At 34.6% G+C, this 23204-nt stretch overlaps 1 long non-coding RNA gene across 4 annotated transcripts in view; it reads right to left on the reverse strand.

The window, feature by feature from the left end:
• LOC111095396 overlaps positions 1-4187 on the reverse strand; it is a 35608-nt gene extending 31421 nt beyond the window's left edge. For all 4 annotated transcript variants that reach the window (XR_005356430.1, XR_005356432.1, XR_005356431.1 and 1 more), the window contains exon 1: positions 4111-4187. This is a non-coding gene — a long non-coding RNA (uncharacterized LOC111095396). The remainder of the gene's footprint in view (positions 1-4110) is intronic.
• Between the last annotated feature and the right edge of the window lie 19017 nt (positions 4188-23204).

Here is a 23204-nt window from a genome sequence, read left to right on the forward strand (position 1 = left end):
AGCTGGTTGAAGAATCATAAAAGTGACTGTTTAGCCATGAGTCTTGCAATGGCTAGATGTTGATTCAATTATGCAGGTGTGAAGTAACAAGTTATACATTGTAAAAATCAAACAAATTAACTGTTGAAAAGGGGTCTTGCACGGAGAAAAATCTAGAAAATTCAGTTATAAGAGTATGTTTTGAAGGCACCTGGGTTGCTTAGTTGGTTAAGTGTCTGCCTTTGGCTTGCATCATGATCCTAGGGTACTGGAATCAAGTCCTGCATCAGGCTCTCTGCTCAGCAGAGAGTCTGCTACTCCATCTACACCTCCTCTCTGCTCGTGCTCTCTCTCTCACACACACACACACACTCTATCTCCCTTTCTCAAATAATTACTTTTTTTTTTTTTTTTAAGGGATGTACTTTGATCAGAGTCCTAGCAGTTCTTGTTGCTACTAGCAAATGAGTGGAGGACATATTATGAAATGGAGTTGGTAGGAAAGGAAGCCTAAGGCCAAGGTGTTAAGCACCTTCAATGTAATTTTTAATTTTGCTTTGTGGAAGATTATGGTAATTGTTGAATGGATGACCTGAAAAAATTCTTCCTATCTCTGTTTGCATGGCTTGTTGAAATGTGATTTTGCCTAAATCCAATCAAAAGATAACATTTATTTTACCCATGCTCGAATCTAGGCTTGTGACTTGTTCTGATCAATAAACATGAGTTGATTTAGTGTTACTGCCAAGTCTAAACATCAGGAAGTTTGAAGCTTTTGCTCTCCATCTCTTGCTGTCCTGGAATTGCCACAAAAGAAATCCCTATCTGTCTAACTGGAAGCTCAAAGGCTTCTGAACAGGGAAGTCCAGCCAATAGTTAGAACCAACTACCAGATATGTGAGTGAGACCGTCTTTGATCATTCAGTTCCATTGAAGCCACCAGAGAAGTGCAGCCAGATATATGACTAGGAGACACCAAGAAAAGACCAATCCAGAGAAGCCCAGCCCAAACTGACCCACAGATTTGTGAAGAAATAATATGATTCTTATTTCAAGCCAACAAATTTGAGATAGTTTATTACCCATATATGGTAAAATCTTGAAAGGCTTTAAAGAAAGAGAGGAACAAGGAGTGACCAACATCATTATAGAATACCATCTGGTTACATGGAATTAGTTGTGAGTGAAGACAGTTGAGATGATGATGAACATTTGAACTCAAATGGTAGTAATGGAAATAAATGGATAGACTTGAGAGATAATAAATAAGTTGGATAGATCCTAATGATTAATGGGGTCCTGTTAAGGGAGAGGGTGCATATGTAGTAATGAAGGATGGTAGTCAGTTTATAGTGGGAATCTGGATGGATTTTTGAGTAATCACTGAGGTAGGGTACATAAGTAGCCATTGTCTTAGAGGGAGCATTGTGAAGATTATTGACTTATTGATGGCTTTCTTTTAGATTATTTTCCATTATGAAATAAGAGGCAATACTGTTTTCTGCTATGAATTCACGATGATAATGAAAAGTTAGCTACAATGATCTGGACCAAGAAGAAAAAATGTGGCTTTGGGAAACAACTACGAATGGGTTATAGTTACTCCAAAGGGAGATCATAGCAGGAGTAGATGAAAAGACTAAAAAACACCAAATGTAAATCTAGAGGCTTACAGCAGGAGTCAAAATTTAACCAGAGATATCTGTGAACAGAAGTAGTAATAGTCCTGCTGCTGTTTTCCAGCTTTGTGGATACTATCTTACTATCTGATCAATATTTAGCTACACTGCCTCTTCTGTACTCTAAGGTGGATGTGATACAAAATTCTTTACCCAAATTATTCTCTCATAAGCCAGCATTGGTCTGCCACATATTTGTTGAACATCTGCTATATTTTTAGAACTTTTTTGGCTTTCTGGGTACAATTCTGCATGAAATAAGAAGTTTTGCTCTCATGGCAAAATTATACATATACAAATAAATAAGCAAAAATAAGAAATAAACATATGAAAACATATCAGGTGGTGACAACTACTATGCAGGAAAAAAATGTAGGATAGGAAGGTACAGAATAATCAGAAAGAGGTGCTATTTCATGTCAATCATGTAAAAGATAGCTTTGAACAGGTGACATCTGAACAGAGATCTGAATAAATATGTAGAAAGAAAACATGCCAATATTGGAGAGAGAACTCTCCAGGCAAAGAAAGAATGCAGGCAAAACATTTTAAGGTGGAAATATACCTAGCATGCTCGAGAAACAGGAAGAAAGCCGTTGTGTTTGAATCTCCTTGCAGAAAGAGCTTAGTTGGTGGAAAATGTAAGCTTTATAGATAACAAAGGAAATTTTGGATTTCAGTGAAACTCTGATAGGAAGCCTTTGGAGAGGTTGAGATAGGTCAATGCCAGTATTTGATTCACATATTGGGGATCCCACATAAAGGGTTCCCCAGCCTGCCTTATGGAAAATAGTTTTGACTAGGTGAAGTACAAGCAAGGAGATCAGTTGTGTCTACTACAGAGGGAAAAGATGGGATAAGTGAATAGTCTCAGAATATATTTTTAAAGACAATGCATTAGTTTTCTATCACTGCTTTGAAAAGCTACCACAAACTTAGTGACTTAAAAAACACAAATGTATAGGTTCATGGTTCTACATATCAGAAGCTTGACCTGGGTCTCATTAGGCTACAAGTCTGCAGAGGTGAGTTCTTTACTGGAGGCTCTAAAATCTACTTATACACTCACACCAGTTGTTTGCAGAATTCAGTTCATTGTGGTTGGAGAACTGATGTCCCAATTTTCTTGCTGTCTGTCTGCCAAGTTTGGTTCTGAGCTCTTGGAGGCCACCTGCATTCTTTTGTACTCAAGTCCTTTTGTCTTCAAAGCCAGAAAAGATGGCTTGAGTTCTTCTCATGCCTTTGTGTTATGCTTTTTCTTTGCCACATCTCTCTCGCTGACACCATGCCCACCTCTTCTGATTTTTAAGGGCCCATGTGTTTATATTGGGCTGTATATAATCCAGATAGTCTTCTCATTTGAAGCTCAGCTGGTTAGCAAGTTTAATTCTATATGCAAGTCCCTTTTGATATATATATATATATATATATATATATATATATATATATATATATGTATATATATAACATATTTACACATTCACAGTAGTTACACCCATGGGCAAAGACCATGGAACCAAAATGTCCTGCTTATCACATTTGGTCTGTCCACTATTAGCCGATATTTGAAATTGTTTCCACTATAAAAATGACAATATCATATGGTTTGACCTGATATCATTAAACAACAATATTCAAAATATAGTTAGGATACTCTCTTTCCATATACATATGTATATATTACAGCTTCAACTTTATTGATAGTAACAAGGACAAAAAGAACAATAGCAAAGAAGAGTTCATATATGGAAAATTGTGTTTAATTCTCACAGCGACCCTATGAAGTTGGCCTATGTTTCTTTTGTTTAAAATATTTTGGTTTCTGTGAAAAAATACATTTTCATTAAAAAACCATTTTTCCAAATAGTATATATAATATGCTGTCAATTCTTCCCAAGCAACACAAAACACACTTCCTTCTCACCTATACCTGCCCCCAATACTTATCTCCTAGACAGAATTACACATTTATTAATGTTTTGCTTCTCCATCCATAGTGCAGCTTTATTGCCATGAAACAGCTGCCCAGCCAGATTCTATATTTTTCAGCCTCTGAATATGGGTCAGTCAGGTACTGAGTTATTACCAATGAGATGTGAGATGATTTGAAATGAAATATTTCTAGGCTAAGGCACTTAGGGTGTGTGTTTACTTTCACCTTGCTCTTTCCTTCTTCTCTGCAGATTGCTTATGATGACAGTGCTGAAGGAGTCATGACATGGAAAGAGTCCGTTTCCCCCAGTCATCTTGTGGTGGAAAAGCAACTCTGGCTGGGATTGTCAAAAAGAAATAAGCTTCTACTAATACTTTCTTCATTGTAGTAGCTAGGGCTACATTAACTAATATAGAAATTGGTCGTTTGAAGGGAAGTTCTCCCTCCCCGCCAAAACAATCTAAAGTGGCATTGGCTAGGTAGTTGGGAGACAGGCAACAAGGAAATAGCTAACCCTACCTGGGATGATATAGACCTGTTGCTTCCATTATCTTCGTAGCAGAACCAATACCTGAGTCTGCATCTCTCAGGTAGTGTTCCAGAACAGCATTATTACATGGAACAGATCAATTCTGATGGCAACTATCCCCTTTACTAGGAAAGACTGAAAGGAAATAGAGTGCAGCAGAATTTTAGCTTCACCTTTTCCAACCATGAGGGCTTCTTTGTAGATAACAGCAAGAAATAATACTGAAATAGTTTTGATCCATAAAATAGAATTAAATGTATCAAATAAGAAAAGAGATCCAACATTGGGGTGAAGGTCATATTGGGGTGTAATCTTCCTATAAAACCCTACTGCTTACTATGCCTACGATTTAAGAAAGAGGACCATGAAGAAAAGAAGCAAAATAAGTAAATTAAAATGCCAGACATGAATATTGTGTATGGGAAAGAGTTACAGGGGCTATTTGACACATGAAATGACTTTGGCTTCTGCTATTCTTTCATTATTATTTTTGAACAGGGTATTTTTAAGGTTCATGAAGATGATAAAAATAACTTTTCATATTGAATACCTCTAAATTAACAGTACAAATACTCACTGAATACCTAATCACGAGGTGTTTTATCAATGTGATGATAAAAACACAATAAAATATATTTCATTTTATTTAAAGTCAATCCCTAATCAACTAAAATGATACAGCTTTTAGTAGTTCTTGACTGAAAAATCCCAAAAACTTCTTTTTAAACTTTGATGGAAGTTTTAAGAATTAGAATATCTGTAGTATTTGCTATTATTACCATATAGGACAAGAATGCCAAGTTCAGCAGTTTGACATCTCTGAGTTTTATGATACTGTATTATACACTTAGGACAAGTCAACCAAAAGTTCATTGTGCAAAACCAAATGATTGGAAAATACATTCATAAAACCTAACACAAATTCACTGAAAATTGTGTGCACAATCTTGTAACCCCCAGCATAAACACAGTGTATAATTTGGGGTCATTTTGAACTACACAGTGGACTTCTAATTCATAGGGGGATTGTGTGTCATAAAAAGAACAGTTCCCTCCTCCAAATTTTCAGCACTTGCCCCATACTCAGATCCATAGTTAAAATTAATGTCAAATAGAAACTGTCACTGTAGAAACAACTCTCAGTAATATAATCAGCAGAAAATGATGAAAATGTAATCACAAAATATATAGCCAGAAGAAAAAGATGTGACAAAGCTGACAAGCAAGTGGAATCCAACATAACTCTTCTCTGCGAGCCGCTTACTTGCGGACAGATAAAAACCAAGGAACAGCAACGTTACTGTCTCCCTTGAGCAGAATCATTGTCTTGTGGGAAACAGGCATGACACACATTGACTGTGTTCATAGATATGCGAGGCTGTAGGGTCTGCTATGTATTTTGAAAGGACACAGATGTATAACTGACAGTATAAGAGCCCTAGATATTTCCAGGATAGGGCAAAGGTAGACAAGCTTGAGAATCGATTTGCCCAGCTACTTTTAAGGATAAAAGTGAGTAAAATCAAATGAAGCAAACAGCATGATTATTTACTGGAAAATAAATTATTTAAAACTCTCTTTTTTCTTGTGTTCATGAAACAAGCTCCCACGATCATGAATTAATATAATCTGAAATGCATAGGGCAATACTGGGCGATTAAAAAATAATTTGCTCCTTGGTGACTGACATAAGAAGGATATGTAATTACAGTAACCAAAACATAGTAGACCATAGGTTCCATAAATTTATCATTTCCTCTAATAAATTTGCAGTTTTAATGTGCTGATAGTAGGCCCCTAAAAATAGAGGTAGAGCTCATCAGGAAATACGTTTGGAAAAGTAGAACGCTGTTAATTTTGAATTTTTCTCTTTGCTTCATTAGAAATAAAATTCAAGGAGAGTATTTGAATGCTTTCTAAAGACTTTAAAATGAGAGTTAATTGCACCATTTTTTGGTGGATTTATATAGCTTTTTAAAAATAATAAGCATTTTTTAAAGATTTTATTTATTTATTTGAGAGAGACAGAGCGTGAGTGAGCATGAGCAGAGGGAAAGGGAGAATCAGACTTTCCTGCTGACCAGGGGAGCCTAACATGGAGCTCGATCCCAGGATGCCAGGATCATAACCTGAGCCAAAGGCAGATGCTTAACCACCTGAGCCATCCAGGTGCCCCTAAGCATTTTTTTTCTAAAGTAAAATCTTTAGGCAACAACATCATTCATGTGTACATACATGTGTTTGTGTTTGTGAGTATAATTGTGGTCATAATGGCCCTACATATAACATTATTATTAAATATATTGACATATTCAAAAATTAATTTGATGATTGATTCATTACTACATATTAAGACTGAACTAATTTATAAGAATCTGCATGTGAGTGTGTGTTTGTTATGGCATAAATTAAAAGCAGAGTAGTTAGTCTGTGCTTTAGTCCAAATTCAGGCTGATCTTAAGCTCATTTTGTGTTTTTGGACAAGTTGGTAATCATTTTGAAAAGATGTGTTGACATCTATGAAATATCTGTGATAATACTTAGTAGATTCTTGTGAGGATTAAATCAAATTATCTGGGTAAAATCTTTAGCATGTTTCCTGTCATATAATTTACAATTATAAAAAATATGTTTTGAATAAAATAATAAAAGATTAAGATTCTTCTGCTATAGTGGGTAAGATCTTGACTTCCATGACCTTCACTGCCCGATGTTACGCATGTGAATATGTTATCTTCCACAGCAAAGGAGACTTTATAGATGGAATTAAAGTTGCCACTGTACTTCTGACCTACAAAACCGTGAAATAATAAATTTATATTTTTCTAAACCACCACATTTGTGGTAATTTGTTACAACAGTAATAGCAAATGAAAGCATCCACCTTATATGCATACATATGCATATACAGATATATAATCCCATAAATATGCTTTTTTGTTTAATTCAAGTACGTAATAAATGATATCCCAGAGGACTAAAAAAGCTAATTCCTCTTCAGTTATTTCTCTTAGGGAGTATATTGCATATTAGAATGTGATTTAATTTAAATATTTCAGGCTACCTACAGTTTCATTGTTCCTTAGGGGTAACTGATTTCACATCTTTTGACGCTCATTTTGCTTCAGAGATGGTGTTTTTGCATTATTCATGTTTGTCTGCATCTATCTACCCTATGAGAATTTCAATAGCTCTGTGTGTGTATGTGTGTATGTGTATTTGAATACTTTTCTCTGTTTAACTCTAGAAAAACAAAATGAATGAAACTATTTTATAGACCTCTATTTACAGTGACTACCAGCTAAATTTGTAAAATAGGAATCCAAGTTGAATTTTAAGTATGTTCTTGGTAATATTGAGAATGTTTACTGATACCATGTTACCTACAGAAAAGTTGTACAGTAATGATAGGAAAGAGAAAATGACACTCTTCAAATAAGTCATCATGGCTGAACTACTAAAATATTTAGAGGGCAGTTATAGCAAATGGAGGAAGTTTAGAAGAGGATATATATATAGAAAGTTCCAGAAAGATTGCTAATAAGTATATACAAATAAAAGTTTAAATTATAGTTTATTTTCAAACAAGTGATTAGAGTAACTAAAGCATACATTTCAAAATATTATTATAATTTCTCTTATTAAGTAATAATTAATCTATTTGCTTTTGAAAGTATATATGAGGAAATAACCTTAGGCATATTGATGAATTTTATTGAGCAGTTATTATGTAACTTAATAAATATTATGATTTACATTACTTAATTGTACAGTATTTCTATGAACTGTGTTCTTTTCTTTTTTTCCAGATAATACCTATGTAAAAGGGTTGTTCAGAATTCAAAGTGAAACAGATAATAATTGATATTACCAAGTGCTGGCAATTTGAATTCAGAGCTCATAAGATTAATGATGTACTAAAAAATATGGTACAATGTAAGAATTTTGGAATAAAAAGAGCCATTTAGTGCAGTTATGATGATTTTAAACATAGTTCTGTATCCTTTAGTATAGCAAAAATATTCCATATTTCAAGATGAATGTGATATATACATACATATATATATATATAAGCACAAGTAGTTTCTAAGAAACATTCATAAGCTTTCAACCAAAAAAGCATGCTTTCAAGAAAGTATTAAGACCAAGAAATTTTTTCATAAATATTGTAAGAACTATGACAGAATATTAAATGTATATTCAACATATTTAAACTTTAGAATCATGTATATACATGCAAACAGGCATTTGGAAAAGTAAATTGTTTTTAAAAGATTTTATTTATTTATTCATGAGAAACACAGAGAGGGAGAGAGAGAGAGAGGCAGAGACCCAGGCAGAGGGAGAAGTAGGCTCCATGCCCAGAACCCAAGGCGAGACTCGATCCTCGGTCTCCAGGATCATGCCCTGGACTGAAGGCTGAGCTAAACAGCTGAGTCACCCAGGCTGCCCAGAAAAGTAAGTTTTTTGAAAAACGAAATATAACAGTTGTTTGTTAACAATGTTTATCCTGGGATGTGGGATAATTATTGATTTTTCCATTATATATTGTTGTGTTTTCCAATTTTTTTACATTGAACATAGAGGTTCTTAAGATATTTTTTAAACTTCTATTTATGAATAAACACAAAGCAAAGGGTAATGTCAGTCCCCATTTAGTGAATGATACTTTGTACTAGTAAGTAATGCTTTACTAAGAATTTACACAATCTCATTGAATTTTCAAGATTTAATTTCAATTTTATCAAATTGCATCCTCTCTCCCAAAGAGGTAAGTCTCAGGAAAGAGAAATAAACAGGGGGAACAAAGGCAAGAATCTTAAATAAAAGCAATACTGTAATAATGGGAATCAGATTAAAAATAATATCAATATAATAAAATCAGTATGCACATAATATATATATTGATTACAACATAATATAATCAATATATATGAAAACAGTTTAGTACTTCATTTAAAATAATGTTCCTAATCAGTTTTAACTTCCTCTGGTAACCATAATTTCTAGCACTGTTCAAAAAAGTATGTTTCCCAGAGAGATTCTTTGATCATAAATTTGTGTTAATTTGCTGTCCAAAGCTTAGGTTTCTGCACTCCCTTGTTTTAACCCTTCCCAATTTCCTAGACAATCAAGTATAAGTTTTTCTTCATCATTTTTAACTTCTCTTCTTCCTCTTCCTCTTCTTCAACCTTTCTGGTTTTGAATTTGTATATTTCAGATGGATTGGAGTTAAGAGGAATACAGGGAAATTTTGTATACGATATGACAAAATTCTAAAATTGACGGTATCTTAAAGAAAGCTGGACTTCAGCATTGTAGATGATGTATATAAATATTTCATTTGTGTGTGAAAGTTCTGTGATTAGATCCCATATATGTATGTTGGGTTGACCATCATGTCATTTTTTTTTTTTTTTTCTTAAACTGTTGAATAACTGTGTCAGGGACCTAGGCTCATATCTTCTGCTTCGGCCCCTCTCGATTGCTTTTGCCTTTCAGGTGACTAGATATACAGCAACTACTGAATGTTGGCATCATGAATATGCCACCGTTTCAAACTTCTAACAGGGCATGACTAAGTTTATTGCTTTCTGTGGTGAAGGGGAACACACTATCCATGCTAATCTCAAAAAAGTGAGAATTTATTGTATTCTAATAGGCATTTTATAATTTTGTGATTAATCTAAGGGATTTCTTTTTTTCTTTCACTTTTATTTTTTATTTTTTTTAATGCTGGGGAGGAGCAATAGAGAGCAATCTTAAGCAGTGCAGAGTACAATTTGGGGTTCCATCCCACAACCCTGAGATCATGATCTGACCCCAAATCAAGAGTCAGACACTTAACTGACTGGCCACCCGGGTGCCCTAATCTGAGGGATTTCTTTACAGTCCCAAAGTGAGGAGGTATAACTGCTTAACATGCTTAAAGGATTAATTTCCAAGGATTCATTGATCTTGTAATAGTGCACTAATGATTATTATATACATAGTGTGTGTGTCTATATACATATCACTATACTGCACACAGGTATTTTTTCTAAAAGAGTAGGAAACATGAAGATATATGTTTACAGTTAAATGCTGCCTGGAAAATATACAGTCTAAATACAAAATGTCATGTCCCGCTCTCTTCAGTTATTTTGCTTTTTCTTAACACTTCTCCTTTGCCACTACTGTGATAGAGTATGTTCATACTCAGAACTAGAGCTTTTCACTTTTTGCTGTTCAGAGGCTATTTAATTTTAATTGCTCCCCAAGCATAGGCCAATTCATGATGGCAAGAGCAGAGCAAGAATCCTTCACAGATCCTTTGAAGTTTGAAGAGCTGCTATTCACATTGCCTCAGGCTTCCATTCCCACATTTGTGTGAAAATGTTAGCAGGCGAATGAACACCTCTGTCATACATGCCCAATGTTACTATAACTGAAAATACCTTCTGCAGATTTCAGATTTTTCTTTATCTATATAAGGTTTAAAACAAGGATAGTAAACAGATGTTGCTTTGCTACCTACATTTAAAATGGCATTAAAAATACAAGTTATGAAAGGATATCAGTGGTTAAAATAATCAAATTAAACACAGTATGTACACTGAATATTTTATGTATCTGTGTGTGAGTTGGGGTGGGTTTAAAGAGTTGTAAATCATCTTCACATTGGAGAATAATATCTTCAACTGTACCTTGTAACTTTGCACATATAATATATGCATAAATACTCTGAGTAGTACTGATCTTTTGTAAAAAGGAATAATAATTTCTTAAAGCATTCAATTTCATGGTTTTTGTCTAAGGCAAAAAACAAAAAAGAAAACATGAATACATTTGCCTGGGTGTTTAAATGCAAAACAATATGTATACTACTTATACCCTGTATTTGTGGAAGATGGAAGCTGAAAATAGATAAATCCCATCTAGAGCATATTGGAATTATAAAATGTATAAGCAACAATAGTGGTTCTTATTATTTTCAAAATCAATTTTAAAATAATTCAACAGAGGAGATTTAGACCAAGAAACACATGAGAGGGAAATAATTTGAGAGATGTCCTTGATTGTTCAAAATAAGTGATCAATTTCAACGGAAGAGAAACATTTGAAATTTAAAAACAAATTTTAACACAGGATGACAAGAAACTTACCAGAATCATTAGAGACTTTTCTCCCCACTGGCATCAAATTCTAAATTGTTTCTTCACATTTTCATCTAAAAGATAAATTGAGAAGAATAAATAAGCAACATGTATATAAATTAGTGAAGCGAGGCTTATTGACTCTGAAATTAAGTGTTTGAACTTTGTGTTATCACCCTTCCAAAAGCCTGAATTATTCTTTAGCAGGAGAAAATTAGAGAATTGTTTTGGTTAGCTTTTCCCTAAGTAGGACTTTCCAGGTTATAGTTGAAGTCTTTGATTTAGTAATATCTATGACATGTTTTCCCTCTTCCAGATTTTATTTCAATTGGCTATTCCATTAAGTTGCTACTTTTAAAGTTAAGGGATCAACAGAGCAGCCATTTATACAATGGACCCTTATCCTGCTTTGAATTTTTCTTTTCTTTCTGGTTCCTCATCTCTGCTTCTTGTGACATCACTGACAATAATCATCTTGATTCAAGTCCTCCACTCATGCTACTTTTAGGAAAAGGCCATCTAATAAAGGAGAGTCTCTCCAAACCCAGAAATTGCCATGTTCACCTGCTTGATTTTTGAAGACATTTTGTTTTGTTTTATTTTCACTATTTTGTTGTAAATAAATGCAACATAGGTAGAAAAAAAATCATTTCTATCATTCCACATGGCTGTTTTCTGAAAATATAGAAAGTATTTATTCTTTCAACAGTTTCTTCTTTCCTGATGATGGTCTTTTCATTCAGTTCTTTCTTGCCTGATTGATCTTTCATGCCAGCAATTTGAAGAGTCTTGACACACCTACCTACTCATTACTCAATCTTTACTTTTGGCTAAGCCTGTTAAAAGCAGCAATGGATTCAACATAGATATGGAAGAAAAAATAAAATTACTATGTAAAATATATTTTTAAAAGCCCCTTTAGAAAGAGCAAGAAAGTTTCTTTGCATGCAAAAATGGGAGAGCCTATGTTTATTTATTTTTTTTTTTTCTGAGAAGTGGGTTGGCTTGAAAGAAAATGTGAAAGACTGTATATCCAAACAAAACTCTGATATATTAGAACATTCTTTATGTTCCAAAATACCGAATTTGGCTGAGATGCAAAATACTGTCCCTTCTCCTTCCTACCCAAATAGTCTTCTCTTTTTGACCCATAGAGATCATGCATGAGAAGAAAGTGGTATCCTACGACCACTTCACTACAAGGCGATTTATATATATAAATAATTTTTAAAATGCAAAAAGCAAACAAACATTCCAGAAACAAATGATGCTGAACAGAGAATTAAAAGAGAATAGAAGCACCAAGTCATAGGCAGAGGTAACTGTGAAGATGGAAATGATGCAACACCCAACTCAAGAAGCTTCAAGTTATGGAAATAGAATAATGTCCATGCTGTGGAAAAGTGTTCAAATCAATTTTATTGAGATTTTACTTAACAGCCAATATCTGGGTTAAAATGTGAAATTTTGTCCAAGATTATTTATATTCTATCATTGTCCCCAACTGCACTTCAGATTAAATCCATACCCCTACTGGGTCAGATATGGACTCTTACCTGAGCTGCCAAATGAATAAGGAATGATTCAAGGGAATACAGTATTTTCATCCCAGGCAGGATCCACTTTAAGGATCTTACCACAACGTTAGGATGATGTGGAAAATGTTCAAAGAACAAGCACTGGCCTTTCAAGGGGTATATTAAGATTGGATTATTCAAACAAACAGATGAGCAAACAAAAACAAACATGTAGCATTCTGCGATATGATTTTAGTGATTCACCCCAATAAATATTCTTATAAAGTGCTAAGGGAGAAAGAAATCTGGATATCCAATAACACTGAATCAATAGAATAGGAATGAGCTACTAAGAACTATAATGTGTTCTTGATAGTCATAAAAGAATATTGAGATAAATGATGCAGCATTGCATAAAATAAATGGGAAGATAAATTGCAAAGTTTAATGGCATTCTGCTCAAAAATCACAATAACTTGACGTGGAATATTGAAAAGTAAACAGGAGAATGAATGCAAAAACCTAGCTTCAATGCTTTTGAAAAAATAGAGTGATTTTTTTTTACTGTTTTTAAAATGTACAAAATTATGGAGTTGTAATAACTCAACATTAGATTCAAGTTAGTATAACACTCGCAAAAACATCAGTATTATCTTATGAAACTGAAAATATGTACACTCTGAAAATTCCATTCCTAGGTATATTATCTACAAAACTCTTACAAATGTGCATGAAGAGACATGCACATCATTGACTGATATGGTAAACAAAAATAAAAATAAAACAGAAACACAAACCACTTGTTCATAAACAGGATGTAAGTCAAAAATTGGGGACCGTTTTTATAGTGGACTTTTATACACTCTTGAGGAAAAGGTAAATACAACATCCATGAATCTTAGAAACATAAAGCTGAGTGAAAAACAGTATATGACACTATTTTTTTTTTTAAAAATTAACAATATACTTAGAATTATATACAAATATGACAATTCAGTTTTTAATAGTTGCAAAAGAATAAATAATAAAAATTCAAAGCATAAAAGCAGTTGAATGGGATTTGAGAAAGGGACACAAGCAGCTTTGACTTTTTTTGTCTTTGTTCATTTTATGTTGTGATTTATGGCTTTTGCTGTGTTACATAGATTATGTTACATGTATAAAATATTACAATATAAACAATCCAAATCAAAATAAATAATAAGGCTGACTGCCTTACAGGAAACAGAGTATGTGAAAATTTAAAATATCAAAGTCCTACTAGATGAATTAAAAACATTGATGGACAAATCTGATGAATGCATTGTATGTTGAGAGCCTGAGTTGTGGCATTCACTAAGAAGTAAGTGTAAAAGGCCAAAGAGGTATAAAGGGTGAGAGAAAGGTTATGAAAAAGAGAACAGACTGATTTTCCTCATAACAATCTAAAAGCAAATTCATAATGAGAGGAAGGAAAAATGATGTGAAGGAATCCATTGTAATAATAAATTATAATAGTAGTAATAAGAACAAAGCATCAGAGCTACCTATGGCTGGAGGAATGAAATTTCAGACCCAAAGGCAAAAATAAAATCCAATAAAATAACAAAATAGAAATTAACAAATAAAAAATTAGAAGTCAAATTTTTCAGAAAGGAAAAGAAAGTTGTCTGCAATGTGTGGATAATCAGATTGGCACCAGAATTTTTTTTTTTTTTTTATGACCAGATGATAAAATATAATAAGTCAGCATTCTCCAGGAGACGTTCTTTACAAAGACTTCTAAACTTGAACTTAGCCAAAAGGCCGAGAAGTGATTTTACAAAGACTTCTAAGTCAAGGAAACCAAGTATTCAAGTCCAAAGGCAAAATATATTCTCATCCAGGCAAAGATTCAGATGTTTACCATGTACTCTGAAAGAATTATCCACAACTGTTCTGGAACAAAAATTTGAAAATCATTCAAGAAAGCAAAGGATGTGGAATATTTTTTAAATGATATTTTCACATCATAAAATACTTTCATCCAATTTATAATGTTAAAAATTTATCTTGTATAGCATAAAATATACTAATACTATATATTTCATATATTTATTTTATATATCATATATTTATATTTGTTTATATATTATTTTTATTTTTATTTTATTTTTTATTTTTTATTTTTATTTTTTAATCTATTATATTAAATATAACATTCATTTCTAATATTCACTCATAATAAGTTAGTTATCAAAAAAATATCTCTAGTCTGATCAGTAGTATTTTTGGAAAATACTAAAAAGAAATTCTAGTTGGAAATAAAAGAATAGAAATCCCTCCACTACATTCAACAGGAAATTAAAATCTTAGCCAAGGAAAAGAAAAGCTATATATACCATATAATCATCAAAAATTGTTTTCATCATTTGTAGGGTTGGTCTTTTTCGGGAAATAAGATACTTCTACACCTTGAAAACCCAAGATAATGTTAAATAATGAAAATTAAGAAAGTGGTACATATAGTATGTTATTTGCATAGGAAATCAACATATGATAAGAAAAAAATTAATAAAATAATATACAATATTTATTATGGGAAGGACAACTATTAATTAGGAATGAAACATGTTGGATTTATGAATAGAGAATTATTAAAATTAATCAAATAAGAGTTCCTGATAAATTAAGGAACATATCACAGCATTAAAATGGTGATATCATCAAAGTAATTTATAATATAATTAAATCCTAATCAAACAGAACTTTTCTAAAATATATGCACATGCATGGAAGCATAGTAAACTTATTCAAATGTTCCCCGGTAAGGAAAAATATAGCAGAAAAGCTGATAACTTTTTGAATAGGGGAAATAATGCCAGGTTAATTGTCATACTATACCTTAATCTACAGTAATAAAAAAAGGTATCACAAATAGGACAAATGAATTATCAAATACAAACAATTTGAAACCTAACAGCAAAGACAGAAACACGCAAAATAACTAATATCAGATATTAATATGCATTTATATATTTCATATATGCTATAAGTGGAACCTATGCACATACGAAAGAGTGACATGATATATAACTAAGCTGAAATTTTAATGACATGGGGAAAGGATGAGGGTTTTAATACGGATTAAAGATACTTGGCTAACTATTGGGGAAAAATCAAATTAGTTAATTTTCAGATTTAAAATAAAATATGTAAAAGGTAAATTCTAAGAGAAAATAGAAGAGAGTATAAATTTAGGATAATAAGAATCATTTAGATTAGTGCTGCATGATGAAACTTTCTGCAATTATGGAAATGCACTATATGAATATCCTTTGGGTAATCTCTCACCCTCACACCAAATCTCCAATCTCTGTCCATCTACATACATATCCTCTGCTTTCAGCCCTATTTCTACAGATCCGTGCCCTGCTCCTGTCGATGGCATCTGCTCTGGATCCCATCTATTTTTGCCTTCTCAACACATGCCCTTTGATTATTCTCTTCATGCATCTCTGATTTCTTCTCCTCCATGCCATAATTTCCATCAGTATATAAATATGTACTATTATCTCCAATTAAGATAAAAATATCTTCTGGCCTCACTCTCCCCTTAGCTATATCCCCATTTTTTTTTCCATTCCCTTTCCCAGCTAAAATCATTTGGATAGTTGTTCATATTCAGCATCCTCATTTCCCCACCTCACATTCTATTTATGATTTAAGTCTTCTACTGTCAGCACACCATTTAAGTTGTCAAAGCAGTGGATCCTAACTTCATCATTTAAGTACTTTCTTCTTTTGACTTCCTAAATTCATATTCTCCCATTTTTCTTTCTCTTTTATCAATCTCCCTTACTATCCAATTTGGCCCTTCCTCAATCTGCTCAACTTGTGTACTCTTTGGTCTTGGCTCAGCCTTGAACTTCCTACTAATCTCTAATTACACATTTACATAGGTGAATCTGTCCAATTGCCTAATATTATATGCTACCTCTATGTTGTGTTTTCCCAGGAATACCTAAAAAAACACAAACTCATGAATTCAATGACTTGTTTGATATTACAAGTTGGATCCCTGTTCAGAAGCTTGAAGGCAAGTTGGCTATAGCAGAATTATTAATATTTCTCTTTAAATCTGAGTCTTCCATATTCATAAATGGCACCACTTTTGAACACACAAGTCAAAGATCTTGGAGTTATGCTTGAATCATCTAATTTCCTCAAGCCGTAATTGTTCTATTAGTGACCATTCTTAGCTCTACCATTAGAGTAGAGGGCAACTTCTAAAGAGATGTTATCTGTTCCTCTCTGCCATCAATTTGACCTTGGTCTGAGGCACCATCTGTTTTCATCCATACTATTGCAGTTGTTTTCAGTGGTATGGACTGGATTTTGTCCTGTTCTCTCCTACCCCCACCCTGGCCCCAGTCATATGTTCTAGCTCTAACCCTCAATGTGATGATATTTAGATATAGGGTTTTGGAGATAATTTGGTTTAGGGGTGGAGCCCTCATGATGTGATTAGTACCTTATAAGAAGAGACGGCAATCAGCTCCTTTCCTCCTCTCTCAGCCACCTGGAGACACAGCCAAAAGGGTACCATCTGGAAGCCAAAGAGAGACATCTCACTGGAACCTGACCATGCTGACATCTTGATCTTGGGCTTTCCAGTCCCTAAAACTGTAAGAAACAAACTTCTGTTGTTTAAGCCATCCAGTCTATGGTATTTTGTTATGGCAGCCCAAGCAGACTATTTGGCTTCCCTTTTTCCACTTTTTTATTTTTATTTTTTAAGATTTTATTTATTTATTCATGAGAGACACACAGAGAGAGAGGCAAAGACATAGGCAGAGGGAGAAGCTGGCTCCATTTCAGGGATACCGGTGTGGGACTTGATCCCTGACCCCAAGATCATCCCCTGAGCCAAAGGCAGACACTTAATCACTGAGCCACCCAGGTGGCCCCCCTTTTTCCACTTTTGATTCCCTACTACCTTTTCTTTGTTTAGCAGCCAGGTTGATAATTTAAATACCTAAATATTTGCTCTGTATAAAACCTTCTAATGGCTTTCCTTCTCTTTGGATTAAACCCCAACTCTTTTTCCTGACCTTGTTCTTATTTGCCTGTCTGATCTCGTGTTATATTATTCTACTCTTCTACTATGTCCCAGCCATACTGGCTTTCTTATCATACCTTCAACATGAATACTATCTCAATATTGGGAACTCCAAACAGAAAATATCCTTCCTTTATTCTTTGCTTCATCGGCTCATTGTCATTCATCTTAGAAGCTCACCAATTTAAATTAGCCACTATCTCATTCTAAATTATAGCATCTTATTTCAGTGATCTTCTTTTTATACAGGATATATCTATTCTTATTCTTATTCATTTAGTTTATACATTGCTCTTCACTCCCTAAAATAATGTAAATTCCACTCTACTTTATTCAACAATCTTTCTCAGTGATTTCTGTGGTAAACAATAAATATTCACTAAAAGAAATTTTGTATAGAAACTAAATATGATTATAATATTCATTGCTGCAGTCATATCTGATGGTATTTTTTTTAGATTGAAAAAGTGGCGTTATCTAACAAGATTTAAGATAAAAATGCCCTTGAAATACTAATTCCATTTTTTTCTACTCCTTTAATCTAACCTTCAGCTATAGCTATATAATGAATATATTATTAGTAATATTTTTATTTTATGTTAGTATGTATGCTTTTATTTATTGTGAAGCCAATCTAGCTTTTATTTCTGAAGAGCTTCTCCATGGCCCCCAGAAGCTCGAGCTTCAAGACTGATGAATTTGCCTTGGTCCCCATGGCCTTCATGTCCTCTAGCCCAGGTGTGTCCCAGGAGAAAATCAGGAGGGCTGAAGGCACCTGCTCATACTTGTTAAAAGCCAGATCCTCATCCTGCAGCAACTCCTGCTCTCCTGAGGGCAGCAGCTAAAAGGTGGCCAGTGGTTCTGTAAGACCCAGGGAGGAACCTGTACAGGACTGACTTGACCTGCCTCCTAGGCAGAGGAGGTCCCCAAGAGGAGGTGGCCTTCAGTGAAGCAAATATATAGCAGCTTGTAGGTGCAGTTTCAATTCTCTTACCATCTTCCTTCTCCCACCTGGTGTTGGGCAGCAGCACCCTGCACCTCCAGCACCTCAGGGTCCAGCTGAGCCTCTCTTCATGCTTCATCAACTCTGTCTTGAGGTTGAAGGAGTCCCCAGAGCAGATGGAACTGGTTGGCAGGGGTGTGAGGGCCAACCATCCCGCCCTGGAGGTTCAGTTGGTTGGCTCTGGCACCAGGCTTAGCAGCTGCTCCTTGTCCCTCTCTGGTCTCTGGGGCTGGGCTGGGGCAACTTGGCTCAGACAAAAAATTCTGAGGTGCCCTCCTAATTGAGAAGTATTGCCTTCTGGAAATGCTGGCCTCAAAAAACACTTGGGTCCCTTCTAGAAAGTGTGTGCACTCCTGGAAAACCTTGTTCTGCCACTTGATCTTTTGGTACCTCTCCTTGGGATGCAGTCAGACATTGTCCAGGTATTTACAATAATGTCTACACCCAGCTTCACCTTGTCTCACATTTGCCCTGTTAAATGTGCAGATCATTATTTTGGAGGCAGCCACCGGGTTGGCAGAAAAGTATGAAGGAATGGCCTCTTTGATTTGGGCACCCTGCTGGTCCTCCCTTAGGCTGACCTCTGTGAGCCAGCAAGTGAAGTAGACTCCAGGTACCCCCAGATGGGTGGAAACTTACTCCTTGGACTCAGGTGCCTGGCTTCCCAGCTGCCACTGACAGATGCTTTGGCTCTCAGTTCTTGCCACCTGAGTCCCGAATGCAGTCCTGCTCTGTGTGGGATCTCAAGCTCTGGGCTGCTTCTGCTAGAGTTGACCAGGAGTTTCCATGGCCATCTTAGCCTTTTTGATAGGTCCCTAAATTGGTGACCAATTGAGAAATGTGTACCAATAATATATTCATTGTATCATCTATAATCATGAAAATCTGGAAACTAAAAATTCAGCAGAAATAAAATGATTAACCATAGACTTCATGTGTCCTAGTGCATAAAACGTCACACATGTGACACTGCTGATCATGAGATGTGCCATTATTTATACCACACCAAGGGGAAAAGAAAACTGAGGGAATAAATAAATAAATAAATAAATAAATAAACAAACAGTATTTATTTTTTTTTTCAAGAAACAGTATTTATTGCCAATGATAATATACACAATCTCAAGGGGGAAAAAAAACAGTAGAACTTTGGAAAACTTATCTTTAGCTTGTCAATTTCCTAATATTTTTCTGAAGAGATCAGTGGTGACATTAATGAATGTGTGTTTGATATTGCATCATGAAACCCATCAACATTTGGATAATCTACATTTCCCAGTGAATCATTATTTCTAAATGATCAAGGTGTGATAAATGCAAAAATAAAAGATTTTCTAACTGCAGAAGAGCCCAATGGGTTTTGTGGTCAGAGTACAAAATGTTCACTGATAGGGTTTCAGATTACACATCACAACCATACATTTGGAAACTGCCACTTGTTGAATTTTGGTGTGGTAGGAAAGAAAACTCTCCACACTTCTCTGAAAAGACTATTAAAATGCTCCTCCCTTTCTTAACCACGCATCTGCATGAGGCCAGATTTTTTTCATGTACTTCAACCAAAACAAGAGATACAACAGGTTGAATGCAGAATCAGAGGAGAATCTGATATGTAAACATGAAAAGTCTATATATTAGAAACAAATATAGTTTACCAGGGGGGGTAGTTTAAAATAATGAAATGTTTCATATATCTTGCAATAGTTCTAAAAGAGTTGGGAGGGGTGTTTGTGCATATGTGTGTACACATACACACAACAGGTGGCATGCTGGCAAAAGTTTGGGAACTGGCTTTTCCCTTACAGTGACTCTCTCCCAAGTCCACATTTATAGTATTTATCAATTTCATAGTGTAAATATTTCCATTATAGCTCATATCAAGTCACCAACAAAATGTGACTTAACTTAGATTTGGGGGAAAAATGCTTTTGTAAGGCAGTATGAGCCAGCTCCAACATACAATATAGCTATAGAGTTCACAGCCTTCCTTTCTAATTTTCTATATATCTATGCATCTATCACTCTGCCAACATTAACTGTGTGTATTTATATATCTAAGTGTGTCTTTATAGGCATGTGCATATATTTAAAGATTTCTAGGGACGCCTGGGTGGCTCAGCGGTTGAGCATCTGCCTTTGGCTCAGGGCCTGATCCCAAATCCTGGGATCAAGTCCCACGTCGGGCTCCTTGCATGGAGCCTGCTTCTCCTCCCTCTGCCTGTGTCTCTGCCTCTCTCTCTATGTCTCTCATAAATAAATAAATAAAATCTTAAAAAAACTAAAAAAAAAAAAGATTTCTATGTAGTTACTGAAGTTGGTATAAATTTGGAGTTGTTTTCCTGAGAGATCCCTGTTTAAAAGGCACAACACACTAGCCAGTGTCTCTTTTCCATCCATGAAATATGTTGACCGTGGTTGCCCAAGGCAGACTGAAAATTAGCGATTAGTAGGTTACTCTCAATTATGGTCATGAACTTCTCCTCCCACCAAAAGAGCTGTGTGCTTAACAACATTCTGTTGTATTGTTCCCAAGTCTGTTTTGACTGGTAGCACATTTTCTTAATAAATGCTTCATTTATTTAACAATCAAAATCGCCTATAAAATGTAAATGAGAAAGAAAGAGCTTTGTTATTTCTGTAAAAACAAAATTAAGTAATTTTATATAACCTAATAATGTCAAATTAAAAAAAAATCATTGATGTCATTTTCAGGGGAGGACAAGAAAATTATAAAATATTGGGCAATATATATTTTAAAAGTCTAGGAATGTTCTGCATTCAAATTATTTTTTAAGTGTTATTAAGTACACCCTTTAAATCAAAATTTGAAGTCAAAGACGGTATGCTTTATGCAATAAAATAATAATGTGAAGAACATAGTAAATCAAGGAAAAAAAAAAAAGACTTTGTATGTGGAGGCTATATCTTTGCCTGGCTGAACTTGGTTTCCCAGAATTCTCTTTCCTGTAGATTTCTGGTTAAGGAAGGCCACAAGAAAGATTTTTATTTCCTTTTTTTTTTTTTAAGATTTTATTTATTTATTCATGAGAGACAGAGAGAGAGGCTGAGATATAGGCAGAGGGAAAAGCAGGCTCCCTGCAAAGGAGCCACATGCAGGACTCGATCCCAGGACCCCCGGGGTCAAGACCTGAGCCAACCACTGAGCCACCCAGGCATCCCTACAAAAAAGATTTTTGAGTTTGGTCTAAAGGGTTGCAGGAAAGCAGCACACATATTGCTTGTTGATGCTCAGAAGATCAAGTGAGGGTCACTGGGCATTTTTGTAGCTGACTCGTATTGTCAGTCATTTGGTGACTTACCTTGTTGGCGTGGAGCTCAGCCTGCGACTCTTCTACCTCCCTCAGTCCTTCAGACTGATTCCTGCCTCACCTGTGTGTTTAGCTCTGAGAAGATTGTCAGCTTCTCCTGTAGGAGTCCACATCCACATCACGTTAGTGAGACCTGACACAGGATCCAGTCCTTACCTGGGTTCCCACATTTGCTTGCGGGGTTCCTGTGGTGCTAGTTCTCCCCCACTTCAAGCTCATCTTCCCTTTCCAACAGCCCATCCTGCAGAAGTCAAGCCCCAGCATTAGACATGAAGGTGACACGTATACTGTTTCAAATTTAACATGTAATTTAATATGCTGTGAGTTCAACTCAATTCATTTGCCTGCGATTCTTACTTCAGCTATTTTTTTTTTCATTTAACGAAAAGCCACTGGTAATTATGGTGCCAGATAATAAGACGGTATATATGCCGAATTATATATTATATTATATATTTGAATTTTGTGGTCTGTCAACCCTCAGAGGACACACTCAATAATGATCACGACAAATTGAGAAAAATCACTACTACAAAGCTGAGAGATATGAGGGAAAACATTTATAATCCCAATTTGGCAGCACACATCTTCAGTCAAAAAAAAAAAAAAAAATCATGCCCTATAACCTAACAAGCACATTTCCACCATTTAGCCTAAAAAATAGTATTGCACCTAAAGATATTAAATTTGGATGCTTGTATTACTTTCAAATTAAACAATAATAGAAACATCCATATATTTGATAGAATATAATATAGTTAAGTAGATTAGGATAAATCCGTATGATGAAAAACTTATGAATTATTAAAAGAAGTCTCTCAGGTGTAAGAAAATATCAATGTAGGAAAATACCAATGGTATAATTTAATATTTTAAATATTACTGCTATAATTGATCATTTATAGTGGGGTCAAATATGCAAGAACAATTTATATATATATTTGTGCATTCTTGGGTTTAAGTTTGTAAGTGAATGAAAGGCTAAATGAAAATATTTCATATCAAGAGAATATCATTTC

The sequence above is a fragment of the Canis lupus genome, chromosome 3, assembly GCF_011100685.1.
Source record: "Canis lupus familiaris isolate Mischka breed German Shepherd chromosome 3, alternate assembly UU_Cfam_GSD_1.0, whole genome shotgun sequence".
NCBI classification, from domain to species: domain Eukaryota; kingdom Metazoa; phylum Chordata; class Mammalia; order Carnivora; family Canidae; genus Canis; species Canis lupus.